Source organism: Oncorhynchus tshawytscha, linkage group LG28, assembly GCF_018296145.1.
Source record: "Oncorhynchus tshawytscha isolate Ot180627B linkage group LG28, Otsh_v2.0, whole genome shotgun sequence".
Lineage (NCBI taxonomy): Eukaryota > Metazoa > Chordata > Actinopteri > Salmoniformes > Salmonidae > Oncorhynchus > Oncorhynchus tshawytscha.
In genome coordinates this window covers 1070390-1080811 of record NC_056456.1, presented here as the reverse complement: position 1 = coordinate 1080811, position 10422 = coordinate 1070390, and the positions used below count along the sequence as shown (strand labels likewise).

Below are 10422 nucleotides of genomic sequence, written 5' to 3'. Positions count from 1 at the left end.
TGTTCTGCCTGCGGCTATGGAACTCTGACCTGTTCACCGGATGTGCTACCTGTCCCAGGCCTGCTGTTTTCAACTCTCTAGAGACAGCAGGAGAGGTAGAGATACTCTCAATGATCGGCTATGAAAAGCCAACTGACATTTACTCCTGAGGTGCTGACCTGTTGCACCCTCGACAACTACTGTGATTATTATTATTTGACACTGCTGGTCATCTATGAACATTTGAACATCTTGGCCATGTTCTGTTATAATCTCCACCCGGCACAGCCAGAAGAGGACTGGCTACCCCTCATAGCCTGGTTCCTCTCTAGGTTTCTTCCTAGGTTTTTCCTAACCACCGTGCTTCTACACCTGCATTGCTTGCTGTTTGGGGTTTTAGGCTGGGTTTCTGTACAGCACTTTGAGATATCAGCTGATCTAAGAAGGGCTATATAAATACATGTGATTTCACGCTGTTGCTACTCTCTGTTTATTATCTATGCATATATTACCTCAATTACCTTGACTAACCTGTGCCCCCGCACATTGACTCAGTACTCCCCCCCCCCTGTATATAGCCTTGCTATTGTTATTTTACTGCTGCTCTTTAATTATTTGTTATTTTAATTTTTTACTTCTCTATTTTTACTGAATACTTAATTTTTTCTTAAAGCTTTATTGTTGGTTAAGGGCTCGTAAATAAGCATTTCACTGCCAATTACAGCACCTGTTGTATTTGGCGCATTTGACGAATACAATTTGATTTGAGACACATACATACACACACATGATAACATATGCACTATACACACATACACATGCATTGTAGATATGTGATAGTGGAGTATGGGCCTGAGGGCATACACTTAGTGTGTTGTGAATTCTGTAATTAATGTATTGTAATGTTTTTAAAATTGTATAACTACCTTATTTGTCTGGACCCCAGGAAGAGTAACTGCTGCCTTGGAAGCAGCTAATTGGGATCCATAATTAATACAAACACAAATCATAATAGCTTGCAAACGGAGTTTGAATAAGACATCCGATTACTACTTTACAGTTAGAACAGCTGGTTTTATTATAGCTAATAAATAACATAAAACAAATGCATGTTTTTTATTTATTTTTATTTTTATCAATAAACAGAAGAGGAATAGTCACATGCAAACAAGCATACATAAACTATTTACATTGCCAGGATTCCTAAACAAAGTTTTAATTGCCTTTTTGTATTTCATTTTAGTTAGTGTTGCCATATTGTTACAATTAATTTATAAAGTGAAAAAAGTTAGGTCTCGAATTAGACCATTTGCATTTGTGAATATGAAATGTACCTACTATTATTAGCAGTTGAATGAAATATTCTACATCTTTATCAATGTCAGAATTTCTGAAATAAATCATATCAAAACCATGAAACTGTTGCAATGCGTTCGGCATCACACACTCCATCTGATTGGTCGAGTAGAATTGACTCTGTGGCTGTGGTAACTAGAGACGGCTCCCCGGTTCATGTTTTCTAGCAGGCGTTGCATTGTTGTACTTGCTCCCAAATGGATTTTGCTGGTAAGGATTTCGTTGTTTGTTTTGAACATTTGTCTTAAGCAGTTGTATGTAGTTAGCTAACCAGCAACATAACGTTAGCTGGAACGGAGGTCATGAAATAGCTAGCTAGCTACGTTAACGTAGTTAGCTAACCGGTACATAATGAATCAATGTACTAGTAGCTTGCAGCTAGCCAAATCCCAAAAGCGAACTGCTGCTAGCCAGCAGGCCCAGTTAACTGTGTTGTGATCTAGTTTTCTAATTGTATTGCGCCGTGTAATGACAGTTTACCACCAATTGGTGTTTTGGTGATCTCTTAATATTCAACTTCGCTTGCTTGCGCGGTATTATGCAAGCTCGTCAATGTCTTATTCGATAGGCAGCGAAGGCCTCGTACTCCTTAGCCGATCGAATAAATGATTGAATCGCTTTTGCCAGATACTAGTTGGCTAAATCTTTTGTAGCAGCAGGAATGGTCTAATTAGTTATTGCTAAAGCATGTACCGTAACTATGGTGTTCACTAACGTTAGCCCGTTGGTGTTGGTTTCTCATCAACAGTTAAGCCAGCTAACGCTAGCTTACCTACCTGTCATGATGTTCATGATAACAAGCAGCTTGCTATTGAACGCTGGACCTTGTAATAAGCTATAAGTAACCACATTATCACTACTGCTTGAAACAGAGTTACAACGCCCGTGACAACGGCAGTATTCTACATTGAGCTACAATGTTGTTAGACTAAGCTTCGGACACACCGACAGCATCATCTGGATATGCAACAAAAGTTCAACATATACCTTCTGCTGCCCTTTCTGTCAAGCCGTTTTCGCATACAGTTTGTATTGACCACACCGAATGCACTGCATGTGCAACGCAATGCTGCATGGAAAACGCAGCGTTTTCTTGGGTATGAATGTAATGCTGGTGTACCAAAATACAATGACACTGTCGGTGTGTTGGAAGTGAGCACCGTGGCACCACGACCTTTTCCCGAACGTCCTACTCCGGTTGTGAAGCATTGTTCTGCTTCACAACGCCTGCTTCGCTATAGCTGTCAATAAGACATGCCTACGTTAACCTTGTTATGTACCTCGCAGAGTTGCCTCACGTAGCTAATTATTAACATGGTTACGACTCCTTTGTGAGTACGCTCACTGTTTGCCCGGGTACACGTTTTGGCGATGGCTGGCGCATACCAATCAAACGGTAAACATTTTCTGGTCATGGTTAACCATATTTGTTTTTTAAAAATGGTGTAAAGACAACAAAAAACGTGTCCCAGTCCTCTCTTTCAAGATGTGGCCGATTTTAAACATTTTATAATTAAGAAATAACCGAATAACCAACGATTTGTGGTTTCTTGTTAATTTGATATGCGTCGAAATCTGTTCATTCATAGACATCGAATTGAGCGAATGCTGAGCAGGTTCACTGAGTTGCAAATCAAATGGATAGGTCTAGCTCATTGATTTGTAGATCTGAAGCAGTTGCTACCTCAGATGAGCCTAGCAAGTGTCACAAATTAGTTATGTAGTACCCACAGAAGGCCACAGGGAGGAGCAAGAGCTAGCTGTTTTTTGCCTTAAAAAACCTGATCCCACGCTTAACCTATATTAGCCTCAACCATAGGTTTCACCTATTTTAGACTTAACCACTAATTTTAGGGTTAGGATTATACAATAGGGATAACCTAGAACATTTATAGAAAATATTTTAGAACTAATATTATGTTATTAAATACCATTATAGTACTAAATAGCATTGATTGTTATTTAAAAAAAAAATCAACCTATGTAAGCATTTTGCCGTTTTTTTGTTATTAGTTATTTTAGGATATTTATTATTGCAAAGCAGAACACTTGATAAACAACCCACATTTGCTTTATTTTTTAAATGTGGTTTGAATTGGGTGTGACCTAGTAACCACTATGTGAAAGTCCAGAAATTGGCGTGGGGCAGGGTTGAGACTGATCTCGGGAATTACTAAGAAAAATACCCTTTATTTCTCTGCTGCCTCACCAATGTCTTTATGTGAATTAATAACTTTTAATTGCTAAATATTTCCAATAGATGGCAGCATAAAATCACAAAGTATCAGTTATAATTTAGGCTATGAGCAGCAATATGATTGACATAAAATAGCATGCAACTAAATACTATATGTCCCATGATTTTCTAGAAGGGTCACCCATTGCTTTACAGTTAGCTATTTGTGCGAGAAGGCAGAGCGTCTCGAAGCTGATTGATGAATTTGACAAATGTTCTAGAACAATACATTTCTCGACCAGAGGTGACTGAATTAATGTTCAGGATTATTGATTATCGTTATTGAAATAGTAATCAAGTTTAATTTCAAAACATGAGCATGAAAATAGGTAATAATAAACGTTAATCATCATCATAATAATTCACAGTAATCTGTTAAAAGGGTGTTTTGGTCCTTCATCTTGAGTTAGCTGTGTGGAAGGGACAGAAAAAAGTGTTTGAGTTGTTCTGTGAGTGGGGGGGTGTATTCAGGGAGAACTGGTCATATAAAATCTCATTAGTGATCTTATGCTGCCATCTATTGGAATTCAGCAATTGCAACAACAAAAAAATTAAAAGAGATTACATCATGCAACCCGAAGCCCCTCCCTTGCACAAGAAGGCTGAGTGGTTGCTGTCGGCAAGATCTTGAGTTGGCTACTTGCATGAGAAGGCAGAGCTGCTCGATGCCTTTTCCTCGCTTTGGCATCAAACCAGGTTGAATAAACAATGAACGCTATCAGCAATGACGTTCATTCACGGACGGTCCAGATTATCAATACATAACATACAGATTAACAATACATAAAATTCTGAAAACTTGTTTTATCCATAAACAGTCTTGCATTTTAATTGATAAACTCATCATTACTGCCGGGCTATCCAGGCTGTATCACATCCAGCCGTGATTGGGATTCCCATAGGGCGGCGCACAATTGGCCCAGCTTCGTCCAGGTTTGGCCGTGTTAAGCCATCATTGTAAATAAGAATGTGTTCTTAACTGACCTGCCTAGTTAAATAAAGGTAGCAGTCAATAGCCGATTGGCCCTGGGTATTTGTTTTGCATACTGTAAGGTAGGGGTTCCCAAACATTTTATAGTCCCGTACCCCTTCAAACATTCAACCTCCAGTTCCTACCCCCTCTAGCACCAGGGTCAGCGCACTCTCAAATGTTGTTTTTTTGCAATCATTGTAAGCCTGCCACACACACTATACGATACATTTATTAAACATAATAATGAGTGTGAGGTTTTGTCACAACAAACAAACCAATTCTTAATTTGGCTGCCTCTCCTTCCAGTTCTCTGCTGCCAATGACTGGAACGAACTACAAAAATCTCTGAAACTGGAAACACTTATCTCCCTCACTAGCTTTAAGCACCAACTGTCAGAGCAGCTCACAGATTACTGCACCTGCACATAGCTCATCTATAATTTAGCCCAAACAACTACCTCTTTCCCTACTGTATTTATTTATTTAATTATTTTGCTCCTTTGCACCCCATTATTTCTATATCTACTTTGCACATTCTTCCTCTGCAAATCAACCATTCCAGTGTTTTACATGCTATATTGTATTTACTTCACCACCATGGCCTTTTTTTTTTTTGTTGCCTTTACCTCCCTTATCTCACCTCACTTGCATATAGACTTATTTTTCGACTGTATTATTGACTGTGTTTGTTTTACTCCATGTGTAACTCTGTGTTGTTGTATGTGTCGAACTGCTTTGCTTTATATTGGCCAGGTCGAAATTGTAAATGAGAACTTGTTCTCAAAGTGCCTACCTGGTTAAATAAAGGTGAAATAAATAAACAACCTGGCATGTGGGAAGTGACAAGCTCTTATAGGACCAGGGCACAAATAATAATCAATCATTTTGCTCTTTATTGCGCCATCTTACATATAAAAGCTTATTTGTTCATCGAAAATTGTGAATAACTTACCACAGGTTATTGAGAAGGTTGTGCTTGAAAGGATGCACATAACTCTGCAATGCTGGGTTGTATTGGAGAGAGTCTGTCTTAAATCATTTTCCACACAGAGTCTATGCCTGTATTTAGTTTTCATGCTAGTGAGGGCCGAAAATCCACTCTCACATAGGTACGTGGTTGAACGGGATAACAAATCCAGTTGTTTTTGTCATCCGTTTTGGGAAAGTACCTGCGTAATAAACCACCCAACTCACTCTGGTTCTTTGCTATATCACATTTGACATTGTACGTAAGCTTGAGTTCAAGAGCTCCAACTTCTTAATCAAAGCCTCAATTTTGTTTCACACATTGAATATAGTTGCGGAGAGTCCCTGTAATCCTAGATTCAGATCATTCAGGTAGGCCAGTTGTGTGAGAAACTCGTCATCATGCAAGCGTTCAGACAAGTGAAAATTATGGTCAGTGAAGAAAACTTTAAGCTCATCTCTCAATTTAAAAAAAAGTCTCAATACTTTGCCCCTTGATAACCAGCGCACTTCTGTATTTTGTAAAAGCGTTACATGGTCGCTGCCCATATCATTGCATAGTGCAGAAAATACACAAGAGTTCAGGGGCCTTGCTTTAACAAAGTTAACCATTTTCACTGTAGTGTCCAAAATGTCTTTCAAGCTGATAGGCATTCCCTTGGCAGCAAGAGCCTCTCCGTGGATGCTGCAGTGTACCAAAGTGGCGTCGGGAGCCACTGCTTGCACGCTCGTTACCACTCCAATATGTCTCCCTGTCATGGCTTTTGCGCCATCAATACAGATACCAACATGAGCATGAGCAGGAGTTTGGCTACATACGGGCCGTTAGTAGAATTCCCGTGAGAGAGTAACTTTTAATGTGATTGGATGTTAATTATTTGACTAGGCTACCTGTATTTGATATTGTGTTGTTATTTCGCCGAACACTAGATGTGTCACGCTCTGGTCTAAGTATTTTGTGTTTTTCTTCATGTATTGGGTCAGGCCAGGGTGTGGCATGGGGTTTTTGTATTGTGGTGTGTTTTGTCTTGGGGTTTTGGTGTGTATTGTAACGGTTTTGACTTGAGGTTATTATTTATAGGGGTGCCAGGTAGGTTGTGCCTACCAGAGAAAACATTGGTTTCTCCTTTTAGTTTGGGTGGGAATGAGTCCCATCTGGTCCGTCAAGTCTACACCAATACAAAGGACTTATGTAAAAGTCAGGATGGAAATAAACTTTTCATAAACCCTTAAAACATTGGAAAGAACTTCAAAAACAACTATATTCTTTTGCGTGGGTGGTATTAGCAACAACAATGATTACACACATATAATAATATCACAATGAGTTCTGGTTCCTCCAGAAATGTCCTGTACCTCGGGCCTAAAAAAAGAGTCCAGCCCGGTAAAGGAGTTCAGTGAACTCAAGTGACTTTTGTCACGCAATGTTTGTCCGTTCATTCCGTGTAGCGTAAGCCCAGTATTAAACATACAATTATTTTACCACAGAACTTTAAAGCGTATCAACTCTTACTAAGTCCTCAACTACAACTAACTACATAAATCACAGTATACATCACATCAAAACAAATGAAATACCGTATACAAAAAGGTGGTAGTCAGTCGGTCAGTCAGACAATCCAATCCGCCAATAGATCTCCAGCGGAGAAAGGCCACGAAGAACGGAGAGGTGTAGTCCACGGACGCAAAGAGTGGATCTGATCCTGGGTAAACTCTCTTAGGCTACAAAACACACGTTTAACGGCAACAAAACAAACGGAATAGAGAAGCTTCGGCACTGAGGGTTGAACACATCCTCATTCACGTCTCCATCACAACCCCACTTGCGCAGCTGATGCTGGCTATTTAATTGGGAATTAAAGGGAAAGCGCCCTATTGGAAGGAGCTGCACTGAGACGGTTCAGAATAATTCAGGGCCGTCACAGTATGTATTGGGATTGTAGCTAGTGGGGTTATCTAGCAAAGTCTATGGCTGTCTGGAGTGGTTCTCAATCAGAGGCAGGTGTTTATCGTTGTCTCTGATTGGGAACCATATTTAGGCAGCCATATTCTTTGAGTTTGTCGTGGGTGATTGTCCTTAGTGTCCTTGTTCCGATCTCTTTATTTATTTACACAAGTATAGGCTGTTTCGGTTTTCGTTACGTTCTTAGTTTTGTAGTGTTTTGTGTTTATTTCGTGTTTCACGTTGTTCATTAAACATGGATCGCAATCTACACGCTGCATTTTGGTCCGACAATCCTTCACCACAAGAGAACCGTAACAAGATGGTTGAATTTTTGGGGGGCATTGAAACAAGGCTACTCAGGCAAGAAAAAAACTGTATAGCAACAAACAAATGTATAGCCCCGTTGGAAAATATAAATGGACTGTTTGAAAATGTGAAGATAAAATGCAAGACCGAAGATGCACCCCACATGTCCCTATGGGCTTTAGAGAAGCTTGGCGCTGGCACGTTGCCTTCAGAGGGTCAGGTAGGGTTGCAAAGGATCGGAAACTTTCCGGGTAAATTTTAGAAATGTTTTAGAATGTTGTGAATTTTGCTTAAATTCATAAAAAAATTAGTTTATACCAGTGAACCTTTTTTGTGGGATACACATAAGGAAATTTATTGTGGCATATTTTGGTTAAACTATCCCCTAGTGATGCACCGATATGACATATTTGGCCAACACCGATATCCAGTATTTTCCTTGCCAGCAAAACCCAATACCGAAAACCGATATTTAAAATTTTAGCGGTCTTTTAAGCATACTAGTACAATTAAATAGTTAACACACACACATGGACTCAGCGGTCTAAGGCACTGCATCTCAGTGCAAGAGGCGTCACTTCAGTCCCTGGTTCGAATCCAGGCGTGATTGGTAGTCCCATAGTGCAGCGCACAGTTGGCCCAGCATCGTCCGGGCCATCATTGTAAATAAGAATTTGTTCTTGCCTCGTTAAATATAGGTTACACACACACACCACACTGAGTTATTTTGTTGGCATTTATTGATGTCCCCATTACCGGTAAAACATAATCAAAACCTATTTATTTCACTTACTTGCTGTGCTGTTTCGTTGTTCATTTGTTCAGTCGTTTCATTCTCAACCAGTATTTCTATGGAACGCCGTTTGGGTCTTTGCATGTCAAAAGATCAAATAAGCTTGTTGGCCAAACAGGACCTGAATATGACTGCACGTCACATAATAATTTAATGTATTTATACATTTCTTACATAGTTATTACATATTGATTATCACTCATATTTCATGTGTCACATTGATTCATCGATACATATGCTATGATGCTGGTAAAGTTGTCTCGAGCACCTACAGTGATGGTCTTAAAAAAAGCTAGCTAGCTCATGGATGCAAACAATGTTCTTCCCCAAAAACGTAGAAAAACAACATAATCTGTTTCAATAGCTATATCGCTATTGTGTCTTATTAATGGTGGTTGGACCCATATATGGGAAGCTAACAGTGGACTTTGCGATTAGCCTTCAAAATAAAAGTATGGCATAATTTTACTATTTGTTTTCATTTGCATCACTGTCAATGACATACGTTTATTTTGAAGGCAAACTGCAAATTCCACTATTGTGCCTAATCCTTATTGTGGCTAGCTTCACAACACAACCCGGTCCGGTCGAGCCTCATTAGACAGATGAAGCTAGCTGGCTGCTTATAACGTTAGCTTTGGGCAACAGGGTTAAGTAGCTGGTTAGATTTTCTGGTGCATGTGTTGCGCATCTCGGAATGGTGAGTACAATCAGTGTGGGCTTGGGGGGAGGCCATTGTGGGCTTGTGGGAGGCCATTGCCTAGTCTTGTGGGTGTCCTTGGACATGCACCTGCATTATGAATGCATGTCTATTATTTTTTCTATCGTCGCTATGGTTACGCCCAATATAATCTATGCCCTGGAGTATGTGCCAAGAAGGGGAGGAGAAACCAAGTAAAAATGGTTGTAGACAGACTAGAAGTAAGATTAGAAACAATAGTGGCAGAATGCTAAAAGATGTGGATCATTTATATAAAGAGGAGTGACTATGTATGTTGTGTCAAACTTGTACTGTATATAAAGTGATCTTTGAGTTTGGGACTGGCATGGACCAGCTCGGCTTGTTACTTTGTAATAAAGTCTATATTGAATTCACAGGCTCCGGTATTTTTAAGAAGTATTTCCACGACACACCCCTCAACGAGATTCTACAAGAGTACAGACACAAGGGACAACAGACACACCGGTCTCTACATTGCAGATGAGCTGAAAACAGTCATCAATGACCTTGGACCACAGAAGGTATTTGCAATGGTGACCGGCAATGCTGCGAACATGAAGGCTGCTTGGTCTAAAGTGGAGGAGTCCTACCCTCACATCACACCCATTGGCTGTGCTGCTCATGCATTGAATCTGCTCCTCAAGGACATCATGGCACGGAAAACAATGGATGCACTCTACAAGAGAGCCAAGGAAATGGTTAGGTACAGTGGGGCAAAAAAATATTTAGTCAGCCACAAATTGTGCAAGTTCTCCCACTTAAAAAGATGAGAGAGGCCTGTAATTTTCATCATAGGTACACTTCAACTATGACAGACCAAATGAGAAAAAAAATCCAGAAAATCACATTGTAGGATTTTTAATGAATTTATCTGCAAATTAATGTGGAAAATAAACTTTTACTTATCTCAATACTTTGTTATATACCCTTTGTTGGCAATGACAGAGGTCAAACGTTTTCTGTAAGTCTTCACAAGGTTTTCACACACTGTTGCTGGTATTTTGGCCCATTCCTCCATGCAGATCTCCTCTAGAGCAGTGATGTTTTGGGGCTGTTGCTGGGCAACACGGACTTTCAACTCCCTCCAAAGATTTTCTATGGGGTTGAGATCTCGAGACTGACTAGGCCACTCCAGGACCTTGAAATG

At 39.9% G+C, this 10422-nt stretch overlaps 1 protein-coding gene across 4 annotated transcripts in view; it reads left to right on the top strand.

The window, feature by feature from the left end:
- Nucleotides 1–1429: 1429 nt before the first annotated feature.
- LOC112246262 (nuclear receptor coactivator 6) overlaps nt 1430–10422 on the top strand; it is a 45938-nt gene continuing 36945 nt past the window's right edge. The window contains exons 1-2 of one of the 4 annotated variants that reach the window (XM_042307743.1): nt 1432–1545; nt 9653–9796. The gene's annotated coding sequence lies outside the window, so the exon portion shown is untranslated. Of the gene's footprint in view, nt 1546–9652; nt 9797–10422 lie in introns of all 4 variants that reach the window. The other 3 variants (XR_002952889.2, XM_024414559.2, XM_024414557.2) reach the window with 3 other exon arrangements.